The following is a 19,622-nucleotide window of genomic DNA, read 5'->3' as shown; positions in this document are numbered from 1 at the left end:
CCCAGGCCCCCTTCCCTCCCTCCACCAAGATCAGGGCTGGGGGGGGCAATGCGTGGCCCAGGCCCCCTTCTGTCCCCCTGCCCAGATGGTGTGTGGGGGAGGGGGCAATGCCCGGCCCTACTGCCCTGCCCTCCTCCCTTTCCCTCCACTGGCCAGGTGACTGGTGGCGGGGGGTGGGGTGGGGGGTAGGAGCAAGGGATCACAGCTTGCCCCATTCAGACACACATATCACACTTTAAAATATTGTGCTTGTCTTCACTCGGGGGGCCAAACCAACATGTGCACCAGGAATGCCATTTCCTGAGCTCTCCATGATTTTTTTAAACAACTCAGTTGTGCACAGTCCCATTCACACAAGAACTGAGCTTCTAAAAAACCACTGGGAGCTCCAGATGCGGCGCTCTCAGTTCCCAACACTGACTTTGCAAATGCTGGGAAATTTTCGGGTGGTACCTGGGTAGGCGAGTAGGGGGAAGATGTGGGTCGCTTATCAGAGATCCTGTAGGCTGACTCTTTTGCCACAGAGATGGGAGGAAGTCCTACATTGTCATTATTTTAATGTGCCTCAGTTCCCTCAGGAGTGAGAACCTGCGACTGGTGGGCAAATGGGAGGCCCGAGCACAGTGTAGTTTGGCCCTTTGCTGTGTGGGAACCGCTGCAGCCCAATTCCGTCAGTGAAAAACCAAACACTCTTGTATTAGGAAGGTCAAGCTGTTTATAAAGGGAAGTAGCATCATTATTAGTGTCTGTGAAAGTGTAGGTAGTTTACTCATTGTATAAATTATAATGCTGCGCTGTTTCTCTAATGTTGTAATCCAGTTTTATGACATGGTTGTATGTATCCGACTGTTTTATTGTATGTCTTATACTGGTTTTGGTGTGCTGTTTTCTAATTTTGTATTCCAGTTTTATTACATTCTTGTTGGTATGTATTATACTGTTATTATTGCATTGTTTTGAATTTGTGTAATCCGCCTTGAGTCTCACTGAGATAATAAATGAAGTAAATAAATGACTGGGGAAGGCAATGACAAACCACCCTGCAACAAAAGTCTGCCAAGAAAACGTCGTGATGAGACGTCCCTCCATGGGTCAGTAATGACTCGGTGCTTGCACAGGGGACTACCTTTACCTTTAAATAAACGAATGAATGAAATAAGTTAGCTGCCACAACTTAAATCCATATCAACTCTGTCACGAGAAATAATTTCTCAGTTCTGTTCATCATTAAAAGCCTCACATTCAGAGCCAAACTACACGTTATGGTGGCCATGGGTCCAACCTGTGGCTGCTAACACCCTTTTAGAGGTATATTCAGCTGCTTAAAAATTGCAGTGAGGGTCCGAACAGGACTGAGCCTGCAGTGTGGTGGCAACATGCAATCTTGTTTCTCCCCATGCCTTTTCAAGTGCTCAAACAGCCCCCCATGACAATTTTGGCACTTGAAGAGGCAAGAAGGGGGTGACAAGATCACATGGCACCACTGTGCTGCCTGCGACCCTTGCAGCAATTTTGAAATGGCTAAATTCTCCCTAAAATAGCATTGGTGGCACTGGAGGGACTCCTGCCTCTGCTCGCTCCAGGGCTGCTTTAACAAGCCTATCTACTTCTGTTCTCCCACATAAAAAGCCGCCAGAAAGAATCTTTGCTCTCAGAGGCTTCCGGCATGGAGCAAAGCCCTCTGGCCCATTCTAGCAGCTGGTCCAAACAAACAAAAAACCTTACTGGGCTTTCTTTGTGAAATTGAGAAGCAGGTAGCCGTGTTGGTCTGCAGTAGATGAGCAAAGTTGGGGGCCCAGTCAGACTCTTTCGGCGAGGCTCCTCCCTCAGGCAGAGGAGAGGGGACGGCTGTGAGCTGCAGTGACAGGGTGCTTGTTCTCATAACTCCCTTGTGATGGTGGGTACATGACCCCTTGGTGGTCTCCCTCAAAGGATCAGAGCTCCAAGCAGCCATGGGAGAGAACAGCCAAACGCAGATGACAAGCAGCAGCCCACTGGAGGGGTTGCCAGCAGCACCTGTGATGACGGAGCCGCCACCACTGCCCCTGGCCATGGACACCCTCCCCGAATGTGGCAGACCTGGGCATGGCTTGCGTGCAGCCCAGCCCCATCGCCACAGTTGTGGCCATTTCTCTTTCAGGCAGGTCATGACCCTTCAAGAAGGCCAAGGAGCATGGATGTCCCAGCCCCTGGTGATTCTTCCTGGATGCCATCCAAGCCCAGCCCATGGAGCTGTTCCCTGGGCAGCCCGTGTCTCAACCCTGCACCTGAGAAGGCAGCATGAGGAATGGCTCTCGTGGCTCCAGCAGCAACACGAACAAGCACAGCTCCCATCCTGGCCAAGGGGATTTGGCAACATGCAGCCAGATACCCTCCTTTCCCTTGGCTGCTCAATAAAGCCTGTGTTGAACACCCACTCACTCCCCGCCTGTTTCTCCACCCGTGCCTGATCGAGCGTCCGCTCCACTCCCAGAGCAGCCCCACAGCACATCCTTGGGGATGGTCACAAGCCTTGGGCAGCCGTGAAAGACCCACCAGTCACCTCCGCCCCCTTGGGTGGCTCATCCCCTTCATAGGGTGGGTGGTGGTGGACCCCATACTGCTGCATGCAGCCCCTGTCCTGCCTGCCCCCCCTCACATGGCTGGGAGGCAAACTGTGTGGGATGCAGGGGAGGAAAGCCAGCAGCCCCCCACATCACTGCCGTGGCCCAGGGTGCCAGGCAGATGGTCACAGTGGCCCAGGGGGTGGGGACGATCTGCGGGAGGAGGGCTGGCCAGTGCACATGCCACACGCACTGTGAGAGTGGGGGTCCAGACAGGCAGCTGACCCATGATTCCCCTTTTCTGACTGAAACCATTAACCCAGGGAGTACTGACGGAAAGAGTGATGGAGGAGGGCCAAGCCCCCTTCAGTTGGCACTTCCACATGGAAAGTCAATCTGGAGAGGTGGGGGCATGGATGTGAGTGGTACTGTGGGCTGGTGCTGGCTCCCTAGCTGTACCCTCAGGGTTAACAGTCCCAATCAGACCAGCCCAGGGAGCCTGAAGGCCACTGAGCGAGATGAGCCCCCTGCTCGGGGCCTCCCCACCCACCATCTCTGGGGGACCCTTGCAGCCATGGTGAGGAAGCTGGCCAGCAGTGGCAGCTGCCGGAGTGCAGTTTCTGCGCACATCTCCCCAGCAGGGCAGGACCGAGATCAGTTCTTGCCAGGACAGCCCCCTCATCTGTATAGAAAGATCCTCCACAGCAGCAGGAGGGGCGATGGTGGTGAATGTGCCACCCCCTCACACCCATGTGGGCGCAGCCTGGTGAGGATGGCCCATGCATTGGCTGTGCCTTTGCTTGCTACTCGTACCCATGGGACTCTTCTTTTTTTGAAGGGTCCCCATCAACAACAGAAGGTGGCTGACCTGCTACCGGATCAACTCACTACCGAGCCCCCTTTTGCCAATGTTGGACTTGACGTGTTTGGACCCTGGAACGTGGTGACGCGCAAAAACGGGAGGACAGGCCAACAGCAAATGGTGGGCAGTGCTTTTCACATGTCTGAGCATCCGAGCCGTGCATATTGAAATGATCAAGTCCATTGATACCTCCAGCTTCACAAATGCCCTCAGAAGATTCCTCACCATACGGGGACCTGTAAAGCTACTGAGGTCTGACCGTGGCACGAACTTTGTTGGCGCCTGCAAGGGGCTGGGAATCAATGGAAACGCAGACCTTGACCCAGCACTCAGCAGTTACCTAAGTGATCAGAATTGTAAGTGGATCTTCAATCCACCCCACGCCTCTCACGTGGGAGGAGTGTGGGAACGCATGATTGGCATTGCACGCAGAATATTGGACTCTATGCTGGCAGGAAAACCTTCTCTCACTCATGAGACCTTGACTACCCTCCTGGCAGAAGTGTCCACCATCATCAATGCCAGACCTTTTGTTCCAGTATCCTCTGATCCTGAGAACCCAACCATCTTAACACCAGCCACCTTGCTGACATAGAAGACAGGTGCATGGCCTGCACCTCAAGGAGACTTCGTACCCAAGGATATGTTCAAGCAGCAATGGAGGCAAGTTCAACTCCTCGCTAACACCTTTTGGAAGTGATGGAAGCAAGAGTACCTCCCCACTCTATGATGTCAACAGAAGTGGGAGAAGTCGGAGCCCAACCTACAAGAAGGTGATGTCGTCCTTCTGAAAGACAAGGATGCCCCCAGAAACTCGTGGCCCATGGGACTCATAGACCAAGTTCTGCCCAGTGCAGATGCGTTAGTCCGCAAGGTTGACATCCGTGTAGCCAGACACGACGGCCCGAAGATTTTCACCAGACCAGTCACTGAGGTGGTCCTGCTTGTACGAAAGTCGGACCTTGACGACAGAAGCGCAAGCTTTGCATGCCACTGTTTTGCTTATTTTAGCCTGTAGTTTAGCATGCCTTATATGCTCAGTTACGCACGTAGCGTAACATGTAGTATATGCTTAGTATTCCACTAGCTTTGCATGTTGGGGTGGAATCCACAGGATCCCAGGCGGGGAGTGTGCTGTTAGCCACAGCTTAGAAACTTGTATTAGCTCTATCAGGAATGTGTGTTGCCTCTTTAAGGCTTTGAATGATGGGAATTGTAGTCTACACTGCCACCAATGGGGCAAGGGATATTTGAATCCTTTTTGACCTTGTTCCTGCTTTAGTGTGATTTTTTACAACCTCTCTTCCTCCCTTTATGTGTACTGAGCATCTCCCATGAGGAAGGGGAAAGATGCCTGCTTTTACCGTACCTTTAAATAAACTTCTGCTCAACTGTAAGCTGGTTTTGGATCATTTGGAATGGGATTCCCTGAGTCAGCAGGCAGCTGAAGAGAAGTGGTAACCTGGAACTCCAGTATAGTGGTGGTTTTCCACAGTTTGGTTTGGCTAGGGATCCTGGAGGTGTTTCGCCATCTTCAGGGCATGGAGTAGGGGTCACTGGGGCAGTCAAGGGGGGCATTTGTGAATTTCCTGCACTGTGCAGGGGTTGGACTAGATGACCCTAGAGGCACCTTCCAACCCTATGATTCTAGTCATTTGTATGTTCTCAAAGATACTTTTGTTATTCCTATAGCTGCTTTATAGTTGTATAAATAGCTGTCTTATGCCCTTTACAGAGTGTTACCACTCCAACAATGGCTTATCAACGAAGGTCTTGGTTGGTGATAGGATTAATCCCTGAAATGTCAAGCTGGGAGTCTATTGATATTCAGAGCTCAGAAGAGATGGATGGTCTCTTAAATGAACCCATGCCTCCTGACGTACAGGCATCTGAGGCTGTTACAGAAGAGCTGAGATTGGTGCAGGTAAAATTTCTGTGTGATGTAGGTCTGTCCACACACACCATGTCTGACCCAGGCTGCTCTCCTTCACCTCTATTGTGCATCCCACATAATACATATATTTATTTTCCTTGTAGTTGAGTAGAAAACAATATAGTATAGATCTGATGTTACTAGAAAATGTCTTTTCTCTAATAGGCCTGAACCCTGGCTAGGAAAGAGGTTTCTTTGCTTATTTTCCTTCCTCCTCTGCTCTGGCTGCAAAACCGAAACCAATTCAAAGAATGCAGGGAGGAAACAATTGCCCTGCCATTAAAGTTGCTAATGTCAGAAGCGGATAAGATAACGGGCCAACATTGGCGTCTCAATTCAACTGAGGCATGAATGATAACACCCCAGTCATGAAGGTCTGGAGGGCAATAGGGCGTGTGCTGATCTGTCAAGTTCAAGTTCAAGTTAGCCTTTATTGGCATATAGCAGCAATTCAAGTTGCTGATCTGTCAAAAGGAAACATTTTTGCAAGAATGTTAGAATGACTTAGAATGACTGGTGGAATGACCAGTCATTCCACCACCTTAGAATGACCACCACCTTAGGATGACTGGTGGAATGACTCCTGCCTTGGCAGATGGGTAAAATTACAATGGGTCCTTATCATGTTAAAGGATGGGAACTGATAAACAATTCCCCGTGAATAGCTGTAACATATCCACTGAAAAGTAACGCCATTGATATCGAGGTGCCAGAGGAAGAAGACTTTGTTCTTTTGATATTCTAAACATTGTCAGATTAAGGATGGGCAACCCCAAATTGTCATTAGCCAATGGAACCGTGCCAGGTCATTTGGATGTTTAACCTTTTTGACCAATAATGTATCTTTTATTATAATTTCTGTTAATGAATTCGAAGGTATAACAGTCTTGGGACGCTGAAGAGCTGCTAGGTTCCTCGGGTGTCTTTATCCCTGCCTTTTGCTCTCTTTCAATGTAGCTAGCCCCTTCACCGGACTTCTCCCGTGTGGACCAGAGCCCAAAGGGGTACACAGATTTATGTATAACATTTCAGAAAACAAAAGTAAAATGCAGTCTTCAAAAAATTAAAGTAGTGGTTTTATTGAGAAGCAGGAGCTTGAGTCCTAGCAGTTTTAACTCCTTCCGACCACAGAAAAGTTTGTGCCAGGGACCCTGGGACCTGCGTGGCCAAAAGCCACATGAGACAGGGGTTGTAGCGAGGAAGGCAGCCTGGCGGTATTAAAGTGGAAACATTTTCCAGTCAGATTAGTGCTGTGAGTTAGGATTTTGAAGTTTGAATAAGTAGTGTTAGATTGGCATCTTTGTCAGACTTCTCGGAAGTTCTTTTCTGAAAATGACCACAAAATATACTTGGAAGAGACCAATGGCATTCAATTGTTAGTTCTTTGCAAAAAAATCTAAATGATATATTTATGTAAATTAAATTATCATGGGTTATATTTTCTGCTGAGCTTTTTGCATTATTCTGTCAGGTTCCACTAGCTTCACAATATTTTTTCTCTTGGACAGTGATTCTCAAAATGTGGTTTTAATATATCCCCGGCTGGGGTACTTGGAGGCTTTCTTAGGGGCACTAGTAGTGCTGATTCAGTTTAGTGTAGTGGTTAAGAGCACGGGACTCTAATCTGGAGAGCCAGGTTTGATTCCCCGCTCCTCCGCTTGAAGCCAGCTGGGTGACCTTGGGTCAGTCACAGCTTTCTCAGAGCTCTCTCAGCCCCACCCACCTCACAGGGTGTTTTGTTGTGGGGAAAATGATAGCATACTTTGTAAACTGCTCTAAGTGGGCGTTAAGTTGTTCTGAAGGGCGGTATATTAATTGAATGTTGTTGTTGTTGTTGTTGTTGTTGTTGTCATCGTCATCGTCATCATTATTATTATGCAATCTATGGGATCAGCTGAAAGCCTGATTGAGCATTGATCCAGTTTGGGGGAGAAATCTTTGCATGTCCCTTGTCTAGACAAGGGAAGAAGTCTCTCAGATACTGACTCTTGGTGATAGATCCTGATGCATCTGATGAAGAGAGCTGTGGTTCTCGAAAGCTGATGATGCATCTGACAAAGAGCTGTGGCTCTCAAAAGCTTATGCTACAATAAAGTTAGTTAGTCTTAAAGGTGCTACTGGACTCTTTACTATTTGACTCTTGGTGAGAATCAATTCTGGCCTGCTCAAAAATGATACTGCAGAAGGGTGAGAAGTGCTTAGCACCTCTGGCTTTTTTGAACTGTTTCATCTGGGCTTCTATGAATCCCCTTGATTAGACAATTAGATTTCCAGATGTTGGGCCTATTGAATACTGGAGGATGTTTCATTTGGTTTTGTTCTGGCTGCTAATCCAGGGCAGAGGCCTGGAGAATCTTTTCAGGTCTGACTGTTAGATTCTGCTTGGGGGGGCGCTACTTGGACTGGGTGTGGGGTTGTATGTACACGTACAAGTACAAGTACATACAAGTATGTACAAGTATCCAGCTCCATGTGTAAAGGTTCTTTTGCTGCTTATCCCCATAGCTTATCTTTGTGAGATGGGATTTCCACTGCTCATAAGCATTAATACCAAGAAAAGAAATTGCATTGATATGGAGCCAGATCTCAACAAACTTCTTGCTTTGGCTTTCTGGTTATACAAGTACAACAAAAGCATCATTCTTACTGCTAGTTTTCTTGACTTGCTTCACTATCATAGTTAATACCTGACATTTCAGCAAATAATTGAAACGGCATTAATATTTGCTTGAGCCACGCCACGTGACGTCGCGCAAATCTCGTGCAAGAAAACGTGATCTTCTGCATTTTTTGCGCGATCTTCTGGGTTGTTACGAGCAGCGGTAAGACGTGTGGAAACGGCCCATGTCTCAAATCTGCTCCTGATTGCCCTCCACTTTAAAAATGTAGGCATATTTCCATATCAATATTTCCATACTGATATGGAAAACGTCTGCGGGTCGGGGGTACTTTGAACTGGTTGTGGCCTTGATGGTGGGTGTACACAACCTGTCAGCAATTGAAAGCTATAGTGTTATATATTACACAGGTAAAGATACATATGGATCAACTCTCAAAGGAATGAACAAAGTTGAACTCATACAGAACCTACCAAACTTTCTTTCTTGTATACTTCTATGAGAGGCGGCCAGCATTAAAATTAAGGCACTAGTGATTCATTTGGTACAATTACTGGGAGAACGAGAGTTCACTAGAGATCTGAAAAACAGTTTGCCCATGATCCCTGTAGTTTCTAATGGAGCAGAGGCGAGTGTGGGGGAGAGGAGAGGGCTACAACCGCAAATATATGTAGAAACTTTGTGCAAGACTTCGGCATTGTTAAATCAGCAACCTTTCATGGAATATCTGTGTTAAGATAACAGTTTAAAATGTAATTCAAGAACAGTATTTAACTCTTCCCTATTTCCCCTGTTGCAGGAACAGTTAAGCTCTCTTCAGATCAAGTTAGATGAGGAAGAAAGTAAAAATATAAAGCTTCAGCAGCTTGTTTATACGTTGGAGAAGCAGTGTACGTAAATATAAGAGGTGAGAAAGGCACTGAATGGTCTTGGTAGGGGGACTAAAGAGCTGGAGTTAATGGTTCACTGTTTTGTCAGAAAGCTTCGTTGTTTGCTTAAGTACGTTTTTGCAGGACAAACATGGTTCAAGCCAGCGGAAAACAAGGATGCCTTCCAAATTTGGTGAAAAGGAAATCTGGGCTGTTTCCACACAGCTCCCCGCTGCTCGTAACAACCTGGAATATCGTGAAAAAAATGCGGAAGATCGCATTTTCTCGCGCAAGATTTGCGCAACGTCACGTGACATCGCACAAATCTCGCGCGAGAAAACGCGATCTTCTGCGTTTAGAATAGACGCGGAAGATCTGGTTAGAATAATTGATATAATCAAAAATAAGAGCTTATTGGATAAGTCAAAACTTGAGGACAAAGTAAAAAGAAAAATCCCATGGTTTTTTAATACTTTCAGTTAAAACACCTGTTAGAAAACCCAAACATCAAAGAAATATTACACAAACCTTTAACAAATCTTGAAAAAATGATGAAAGATGGAGTGGGTAACAACAAAGGCATTATTTCCAAACTTTATAACTTTCTTTCTGAATCCCATAAGCAAGGTATTATGCCATATCAAAAAGCTTGGTTCAGAGATTGTAACTTAAACTCTACGAAGGAAAAGTGGAGAGATATCTGGCAATCATATATTTTTACTACTAGTATTGTAAGTATTAGAATGCAATCTATGAAAATTATGACAAGATGGTGTCTGACCCCACTATATAAATTCTGAAGGTTCTCCTAACTGTTGGAAAAATTGTTGGTGGGAATGCACCGATATCCAACAATTCTGGTCAGAAGTGATTAACTACATTAAAACCATGACAAACTATGGGGTCCCACTGAAACCGAAAACCATTCTTGTAAAAGATTGGCAAGATGATTCAATCCCAAACATACATAAAATCTTGATAGCAAATTTACTTGCCATGGCTAAATCCACAATTGCCTCACTTTGGAAAGATAAGAGGCCTCCAACAATCTCAAACTAGAGTATGGGATCACTTCATTATGGCAAAACTCATGGATCAAATAAAACAACCAGACTTACTAAATTGCAAATCAAATTTCACAGAACAAGGGTTTCCCGTTTTAGATCCCATGTTAAGAGCAGAATATGAAAAAGTGCTTGAAGGAAAAGCAAGCCTACAAGATGACTATGACAATCTCCAGGAAATACTGAAGTTTGAAACACAACAGCCGATTGAAAGCAAGTAGGACAATGAAGCACCGAAAAGTGCATTTCAGGTATCTGAGGAACACTATGCAGAATTAAGCCTTACTTCTCTGGTTTATATAATACATATTTAGACTTCCGGTTGGTGAGCTGTGTGATGCTCTCCTCCCTGCTCACTCCTTTTATTTTTTTAAACCTTTTATATTCTGCTTTTAATCTGACATTTTAAAATATATTAACCTGGCACAGTTCTCCTTTGTGGTAGGAAGAAAAGGAAGTTGGAGGTGCTTGCTGCTGACCTTCGGAAGATAAGTTTTTGTTTTTACAGCTGGTGTTGCTAACGGTGAGCTAGGGGCTGCTGTGACAGCAAAGAGCCAGTTGGGACATAGGTTGCACCCAGTCTGATTAAATTTTAGCTTGCAGCAGCTTCGATCTGCTTCTGGCGCTTCGGTGATAAAAACAAAAGGAATTTTTCCAGCTAGGGTCTATATGAGTATAATTATGGCGCCCCTACTGCCAGAGAAAAGCGATCCCGAGCTATACGACCAACACAAGAATGACAAGGACCCGCCTATCAGCTCAAGGGTGACTGGAAGATGTGAAAATCATAAGGCGCCTGATAAAGGGATTGATGCTATTAACAGTAAATTCGTACCGGCTCTTCCGAGTTTGTTGATGGAAGAAGGCGATGTGGAAGAAAATATCCAGGAGGCATTTGTCGATTTGTCTGACAAGGAACAACAATGGATTGTTGACAGATTGGAGCGCTTGAGGGGCAAGCTGGTGAAATTCAGAACTGAAAAGCGGCTGCTTTCGACTCTGTCACCTGCCCAGACACATGAGGAGATGATGTCTGATAGTAATACCTTCAACGCGGATCCTGGCGGGCCAAAATGCGGAAAAAACAGAATTGCAACATAACCCTCTAACTGACAGTAATACTGAGATAATAGACACGCGGTACCCCAATAAGGACTTGAGGGCTGTAGGCGAACTTCTGCCCAAGAGTATGAGAAATGGCAGTGTCTGTTTTGACAATGATAAATTACTGAAGCAGATAATGGGAACTGATTGACTGAGAAAAGAGCCAGCAATTTCCAACCTCAAGATTCTGTCATGGAATACTGCTGGCTGGAAGAACAAGTCCTGTGACCCGAACTTTAGCAGCTTCCTTAGAAAGTTTGATGTAATCTTACTCCAGGAAATCTGGGCACACTATGAGATTTTCCTAGAGGGTTTTAGGTTGCTCTCCTCATTAGCTTTTAAATCTAAGCGTTTTGGTAGATACCAAGCCAGTCTTTCACTGTTATGGCCCTGTAACTCCCGTTCTGAGGTGCTTCCCCTACAGGATTGTGGTCACTTGGCACAAGCCTGTCTCTTGAAAAGTTCAGGAAAGCCCCTAATAATAATTAATGTTTATGTGCTGCCTTGTGCTGCTAAAGAACCCCTGACCTTGTATCGAGATGGGCTATTAGAGTTTTTAAAGGGCCTAGAACGGAAATTCTCAGCCTTGGATATTATAATGGCTGGCGATTTTAATGCCAGAGTGGGATAGAATGGTTCAGACTTTTCATGGAGATTAGGTTTCATTTCAGATAATGCCCTGCCTGTTTCCCTAAAGCGAGACACTCCAAGGATTCAGAAATTAATGAAGCTGGAATTTGCCTTGCCCAACTTTGCTTGAGGTTTAACTTGGTTAGTTTGAATGGGTTACCTCCCTACGACCTCCCTGGAGAATTTACCTATGCCTCGAGTAGAGGCTGCAGTGTTGTGGATTATATGCTGATTTCCCTGGCCCTGGTGGATGGTGTGAGAGACTTCTCAATCCTGGGACAGGTAGAAAGTGATCATTTTCCCCTGGCTTTAACCTTAAATCTCCCCTTTGAGGGTGGGAACTGTTGGAATAGGCGACTCAGCCTGCCTTTGGACACTGGGGGGCGCTGCATGTCTCTTTGAATGTAATGTATAAGTCTAGCAATCTGCCACTCTCTTGTCTAAGGTGGGAACGCCTACTGACTCCTCCTCTCTTGCCTCTGTGCTTCTTGGGAGATTTCACACCTTCCCTCATGCTCTTCCAAGAGAAAGATGTAAAGCCACCATGCTCCTCATGGAGCCCTTCTCTTTGTCCACAAACCCTGCACCTACAGCCTCGCTGCCTATATTTTCAGGCCGTGGTATTAGCTTAGTGAATGTAACTCTATAGATAGGTTCTTTCCCTTGATATTACCAGAAGATATTGCTATGGAGAAATCTGCTACAATAAACTGTAAGTTCTATCTTTCTATGAATTTTGTCTGAGGATTAATTAATGCACGTTTGTGAGGGTTTAAACGCTTCTGACTAAATTGCTATATGTTACTCTGCTAAGTTACTAAACTAAAATATATAAAATACCATAAATCTGTAACAGGGTTAATGGTAGCCCAGTCTTGAATAAGTTCCTCAGGGCCAAAGAAAAGCCCAATAGCTGAATCTAGAAGTAAAGAGTTTTAAACTGCAAAGTTTTTTCCTTGACTGCTGGTCTAACAGCCAGGCAGAACAAAAGGACTTAATTAGCACGTGAATGCCCTCACAGGCAACCTCACGAGGAACAAAGAAAGAAATTAGGTGAAAAGTCTAACAGCTTTTTCCCTACCCTCAAGCGTGCACAGAAAAAGCAGAGAAACCTCCTTTTTAAAACGTTTTGGCTAACGTGAGCCAGGAAACTAAAAGTTAAAGAGGGAAAAGTAAAGTTTTCTAGAGAAATACTTTGAAATTTCTTGAAAATGTCAGACCAGTTACTACAAATTGATTTATTCAGACAGCTATTTTCGACTAAAATGGAAGATAATGGAGATGTGAATGCTCATATTGAATCTTTGTTGAATCAAATAGATAAACTAGCTACTGTTGGTCAGATTCTAGATGAAGATTTGAAAATTGCTCTGGTTTTAAGCTCACTACCAAAGAGTTATTCCAGTTTAGCAAAGTCTCTTACTGAAAAAAGGGCTACATTGGAGGAAGTACTAGATCAGATAAGATCACAGTACAATGAACAGAGATCTTATCCTCAAGAAAAGAAATGCAAGAATGACTCATGTTACATGGTCAGAGAGGTCAGACCCAGAGGGGCAGGACCTAGGCAAATTGATTACTGGCAAAGAGCCAATCCTAGAGAAAGGCAGACTCCTCCCTTCTGCCACAAATGCAATAAGCCTGGTCACCTCCAGAGGGAGTGTGTTAGCAACAGGAACTACAGCCACAAGGGCAGAAACAATTATGCTGCTGCAAGCAGGAACCAACAGGCAGAGAGAAACAGAGAAGATTTTTCAAAAGCAAGAGCTAGTAATTTTAGAGATTTTCCTCAAACAAGGGCTGATAGTAATTATCATGTGTCTCATATTGCTCGAATAAATGATAGCCCACAGTGCCCTTGGGTCCTCGACAGTGGCGCCTCAGCGCACATGGTTTCAGATATTAATCTGTTTTATGAATTAGATACCAGTGCATCTAAGAACGTTATGATGGCTAACAGGACAAATGTGAAAATTAGTGGGAAAGGCTCTATTATGCTTCATAGCAATAATGATTTCTCTAAAAAGATAATTAAAGTAGAAGAAGTTTTATACATTCCTGATTTAAAGGCAAACCTACTAAGCGTACCTGTACTATCACAAAAAGGATTTTCTATACACTTTGAGAATAACAAATGTACAGTTTCTCGCGAAGGAGAGATATATTCCACAGGTAGTCTCAGAAATGGAGTCTTTGAACTGGACTGCCAAGGAGAAAAGGCCTACAAGGCAACAACAGCTACCACAAAAGGAGAACCAATCGAACTATGGCATAGAAGATTTGCACATCGCGATATGCAAGCCATAAAGGAGCTGCAGTCTAAGAACTTGGTAACAGGTATTAATATAAGTGCATGTGGCAATGATGATGAATTATGTGTTTGTTGTATAAAGGGAAAGGCAACTCGACCTTCAATTCCCAAACAGAGCCAAAGGTGCTCAAGGCAACCACTTGAACTAATCCATACTGATTTATGTGGTCCTATTAAACCAGCATCAACAGGAAATAACCTTTATATATTGTCTTTCATTGATGACTTCTCGAGATATACAGTGTGCTATTTGCTGAAAGAAAAATCGCAGACTGAGCAGAAACTGCGTGATTATGTTTCCATGGTGTCTAACAAGTTCAACAGGAAACCTCAAGCCTTTCAAAGCGACAATGGCGGTGAGTACGTTTCCCATGCCACACAGAGATTTCTCAGGGAAAATGGAATCCAACATAGATTCACTGTTCCCTATAACCCCGAACAGAATGGGGTCGCCGAGCGCAAAAATCGTTCTATCATGAATATGGTCAGATGTATGTTAATAGATTCAGGACTTCCCTACAGACACTGGGGAGAAGCGGCCATGACTGCAATCTACTTACAAAACAGATTGCCCACTAAAGCTACAAACAAAACTCCTTATGAGTTATGGCATAATAGGAAGCCGAGCATAGAACATCTTAGAGTATTTGGATGCAAAGCATATGCGCATATACCAGAGGAAAAGAGATCTAAACTAGAACCCAGAGCCTTAGAAGGCATCTTTGTAGGATATGCTGCAGGATGTAAGGGATATAGGATTTTTAACCCAGAAACTAACAGTGTTACTACAAGCAGAGTTGTGCAATTTGATGAGCGACAAAGGAGCAACCAGAATGCTGCTACACGTGACCCTTCAGAGGGAGAGAATGATGACAGCCAGCTGCTGCTGTATCGGCCAGATGACATCGCTACGCAAATGCGACCAGATATCCAGCCCGGTGATGAGGCAATGGGTGCAGCCACTGAGCAGATGCAACCAGAAGCCCGACCAGGTGAGAGAATAAAGGCGGAAATTCCCAGGCCAGTAGATGTGCCTGAGGAGCCAGAGCCCGCTGCGGAGGCAGAGGTGACTCAGGACCTTAGGCGCTCTCAGCGCGTCAACAGAGGAGTTCCAGCCGAGAGACTGACCTACCTCGCAAGGTCGTCGCCACCACAAGAACCAACTTCATGGGCCGAAGCTCAACAAATGCCTGAACCAGAAGCAAAGAAATGGAAGGAAGCAGCACAAGAAGAAATAGATGCTCTGCACAAGAACAAAACATGGACTCTCACAAAACTACCTAAGGGTAAGAATGTTATTGGATGTAAATGGGTTTTTAAAGCTAAGAAAAATGAGAATGGTGCAGTTGAGAGATACAAAGCTAGATTAGTAGCCAAAGGATATTCTCAGATTTATGGAACTGATTATGATCAAACTTTTGCACCAGTTGTAAAATATTCCACAATCAGGATGCTTTTAAGCATAGCAGCTTCTAGAAACATGCAAACAGAACACCTGGATATAAAGACTGCATTTTTACATGGTGAAATCGAGGAAGAATTGTATATGAGTCAACCTCCAGGGTTCATAGATGAACAGAATAAACACTTAGTATGCAAACTTCAGAAAGGACTTTATGGTCTTAAGCAAGCTGCCAAATCTTGGAATGATAAACTGACCAAAATGTTACTTGATCTAGATTTTAAACGAGGCAAAGCTGACCTCTGTCTTTACAGTAGATACAAGAATGAGAGATGGACTTTTATTTTGTCTTATGTTGATGATCTTATCCTTTGTTATGAAAATTCAAGTGATTCTGCTGAAATTATATCTCATCTAAACAAGGAAGTTGAAGTGAAACGCTTGGGCAATGCTAATTTTTATTTGGGGATCCAGATCGAGAGAGAACCAGATGGCAGTTACCTTCTCAGCCAAAGACAAAAGATACTAGAACTACTGGAAAGTTTTGGACTAGAAAATGCCAATCCAATGCCTACACCAATGGAAGTAGGTTTTCTGAAAGAAAAGGAACCAAATGAGCCTCTACCAGAGAACAACGGGTACAGAACTGCCATAGGCAAACTTCTTTACCTAGCAATGACAAGACCTGACATTGCAACAGCTGTAGGTATTCTATCCAGGAGGGTAAGTAAACCCACTGTGAATGATTGGACCGGAGTAAAAAGAGTAATGAGATATTTAAAGGGTACTGCAGATTCTAAACTAAGGCTGCCAGCTAGTAAAAATCCCACACTATTGGGATACGCTGATGCAGATTGGGCTAAAGATAATTCAGATTGGAAATCCACTACTGGTTATGTGTTTTTCTATGGGAATGGACCTATAACTTGGGCCAGTCGTAAACAAGAAATTGTGGCCCTTTCATCCACTGAAGCAGAACTTGTGTCAGCTTCAGAAGCATGCAAAGATTTACAAATGCTTTTAATGTTACTTAAAGATTTTGGCATTACAGAACCTTTACCAGTTAACATGCTAGAAGATAACCAGAGTTGTATAGCCCTTTCTCTTTTAGAAGGAAATACTCCGCGCACAAGACATATTGGGACACGACAGCAGTTCGTGAAGGAACTTCAAGCACAAGGAATTGTGAAGCTGCACTACTGTCCCACTGAAGAAATGACAGCGGACATCTTTACCAAGCCGCTGCCCAGAGACAAGTACCAAGGTCTACGAAGTGACCTGAACGTTGTGAATGCTGACGACACTCTGAGTCGAGAGGGAGTGTTGGAATAGGCGACTCAGCCTGCCTTTGGACACTGGGGGGCGCTGCATGTCTCTTTTGAATGTAATGTATAAGTCTAGCAATCTGCCACTCTCTTGTCTAAGGTGGGAACGCCTACTGACTCCTCCTCTCTTGCCTCTGTGCTTCTTGGGAGATTTCACACCTTCCCTCATGCTCTTCCAAGAGAAAGATGTAAAGCCACCATGCTCCTCATGGAGCCCTTCTCTTTGTCCACAAACCCTGCACCTACAGCCTCGCTGCCTATATTTTCAGGCCGTGGTATTAGCTTAGTGAATGTAACTCTATAGATAGGTTCTTTCCCTTGATATTACCAGAAGATATTGCTATGGAGAAATCTGCTACAATAAACTGTAAGTTCTATCTTTCTATGAATTTTGTCTGAGGATTAATTAATGCACGTTTGTGAGGGTTTAAACGCTTCTGACTAAATTGCTATATGTTACTCTGCTAAGTTACTAAACTAAAATATATAAAATACCATAAATCTCTAACAGGAACATCTGAAAGATGACTCTGGGTGATAAATAAGATGCCCAGAATCCACTGGTCTAACAAGGCTGCCCAAATGGCAGCTTGTGTTTTGGACTCTCTTATTTTAGAAGAGTTCATCTTATTAGCAAGGAATGATTCAGCTCTCTGAAGTTTTGAAGTCTCAACCTGAGCAGCAGCAGCAAGTAAGAGAGTGTCAGGGTCAGGCGGGGTCGTGTGCGCCGGTGGGGTTGGGGTGGCCGTCCTGGCCTCCTCCGAGCGGGTCTGCCTCCTTCCCTGCCATCAACCGCCTGGTCAGCCGGTGCTACCCGGGCCTGTGGCAGGCGAGGGCTCCTCCCCAAGAGGCCTCAGAATTAGGATAGGCGCTGGGCCTGGCTGCCCTGGCCGCCCTGGGACAGCTGTCTCTTCACCACAGATACAGACTATTCCCCTCGTCACAACAGAGAGGTATCCACGAGAGGTTGGTTTGATAAAGAATGTCACTATATGAAGGCGCAAGTGCACTCTGTCTATCATCAGTATAGGGAAATGAATCTAGAGTATCTCCCGAAGGAGTACTTCGAGCTTAAAACTGTATTACACCAATATACAAAGAAAAGCAAAAAGCCTTTATGCAGAAATGTTGGGAACCCCTCCTCCAAGCCACAATAAAGAACAGTACGAGGAAGTTTTGGGCGTTGATCTCAAACTCTATGAGCAGGAATGGTTCTGTAAATAGTTCAATAACAGTAAATGCCTGGTATGAATATTTTTGGAAGATCTTTCAGGTGAATATAGTTAACATCGTAGAAGAACCTGATTCTAGCTTGGACAATTGTTTAGAATGACCACCAGTACAGGCTGCGGAGGTTGAATCCTTGATTGCGTTAATTAAGCCAGGCAAACTCCCTGGGCCTGATGCAATCCCGCCTGAAGCTATTAAGGCATTACCAGAGTGGTGGGCTCCCTTTTTAGCCACCTTGTTCACTGCTGTAGACAGGTCGGGTTTAATTCCTGAAGCATGGATGAATGCTATAGTGGCTCCTATATTTAAAAAAGGTGATTGTCAACTCTCAAGTAACTACAGGCCGATTAGCCTCCTATCCACTATTGGGAAGTTGTATGCAAGATATTTGGCAAACAAACTCAGGCTGTGGATAACAGAACAACAGATTTTAGGCCCAGAACAAGTTGGTTTCTGTCAGGGGAAGTCAACCTTAGATCACTATATTGTGCTAAGCCATTTGGTGAATAAATATAGGAAAGAGAAGGGGCTTAAATTATATGCCACTTTTTTAGATCTTAAGGGGGGCTTTGACTCCGTTGCTAGAGATCTTCTGTGGAAGAAATGAAGGGCCATGGGGATTGAGGCGAGATTGCTTTTTTTGATTAAAAAGCTTTATTCCGAAACCACTTGTCAAGTTAGATGCTCCAAGGATGGTAATCTAACTCCTAAGATTCCAATTAATATTGGAGTTAAGCAAGGATGCGCCTTAGCCCCCTTATTATTTAATCTTTTTTCAAATGACTTGACCTTGGCCTCCTAACTAGGGACGATGCACATACCGCTGCTTTTGTATGCATATGAGACAGTGCTTCTGTCCGTCTCCGAAACAGGAATGAAAAGAATGTTATCTCACTTTTTAGACTATTGTGAATTGAACAAATTGACTTTAAATTTTGATAAATTCAAAATCATGGCTTTTGGGGAAACCGGTTAAATGGAATATAAGAGGGAGAGTGACTGAACGGGTCAAAAGCTTTAGATACCTAGGAGTCTATTTCCACCATAGTGCGAGTTGGGTATCTCACAAAAAAGAAGTGAGAAAATCTGTGAACAGTAATGTATTAGCGATTACTCGCTTTTTCTACACTAAGGGAAATCAATATATCCCTGCAGCCCTTAGAGTGTTTAATCAGAAAATTAGTGCTAAACTGCTCTGTCACATCTTAATTTGGATCACAGCCTTTAATAAAGAAGTCGAACAAATACAATCTAATTTTCTAAGGAAAATTTTAGGGCTGCCATTGTGTGTGCCCTATGCAGCTATATGTCTGGAGACCAACCAAAGAAGCTTAGAGACAAAAGCCTGGATTCTAACAATTAAATTCTGTCTGTGTTTGCACTTCAGGAGCAGCCCTAATAGTCTTATTGCATGCATGATAACCAAATCTCAGTCTTCTGCATGGTTAGCCGATATAGGAAAAAAATCTCTGTAATCTGGGCTGTTTCCACACTACTCACCTTCTTCCGGAATGGGGTGCAAAGTCACGAAAAAAGCGTGGAAGATAGCGTCTTCTCGCTCGAGTTTTGCACGATGTCGTGCACAACTCGCGCAAGAAGATGCTATCTTTCATTGTTTTTTGCTGATGTTGCACCCCGTTCCGGAAGAAGGTAAGTAGTGTGGAAACGGCCTGGGTTTCGCCTGGATGAATTAGTTTTTCTTTCCGAGAGGTCTGCATTTGCTTTGATCAA

Source organism: Eublepharis macularius, chromosome 19 (assembly GCF_028583425.1).
Source record: "Eublepharis macularius isolate TG4126 chromosome 19, MPM_Emac_v1.0, whole genome shotgun sequence".
NCBI classification, from domain to species: Eukaryota; Metazoa; Chordata; class Lepidosauria; order Squamata; family Eublepharidae; genus Eublepharis; species Eublepharis macularius.
The sequence above is the reverse complement of the archived record's forward strand: the minus strand, read 5'-3'. Positions refer to the sequence as shown.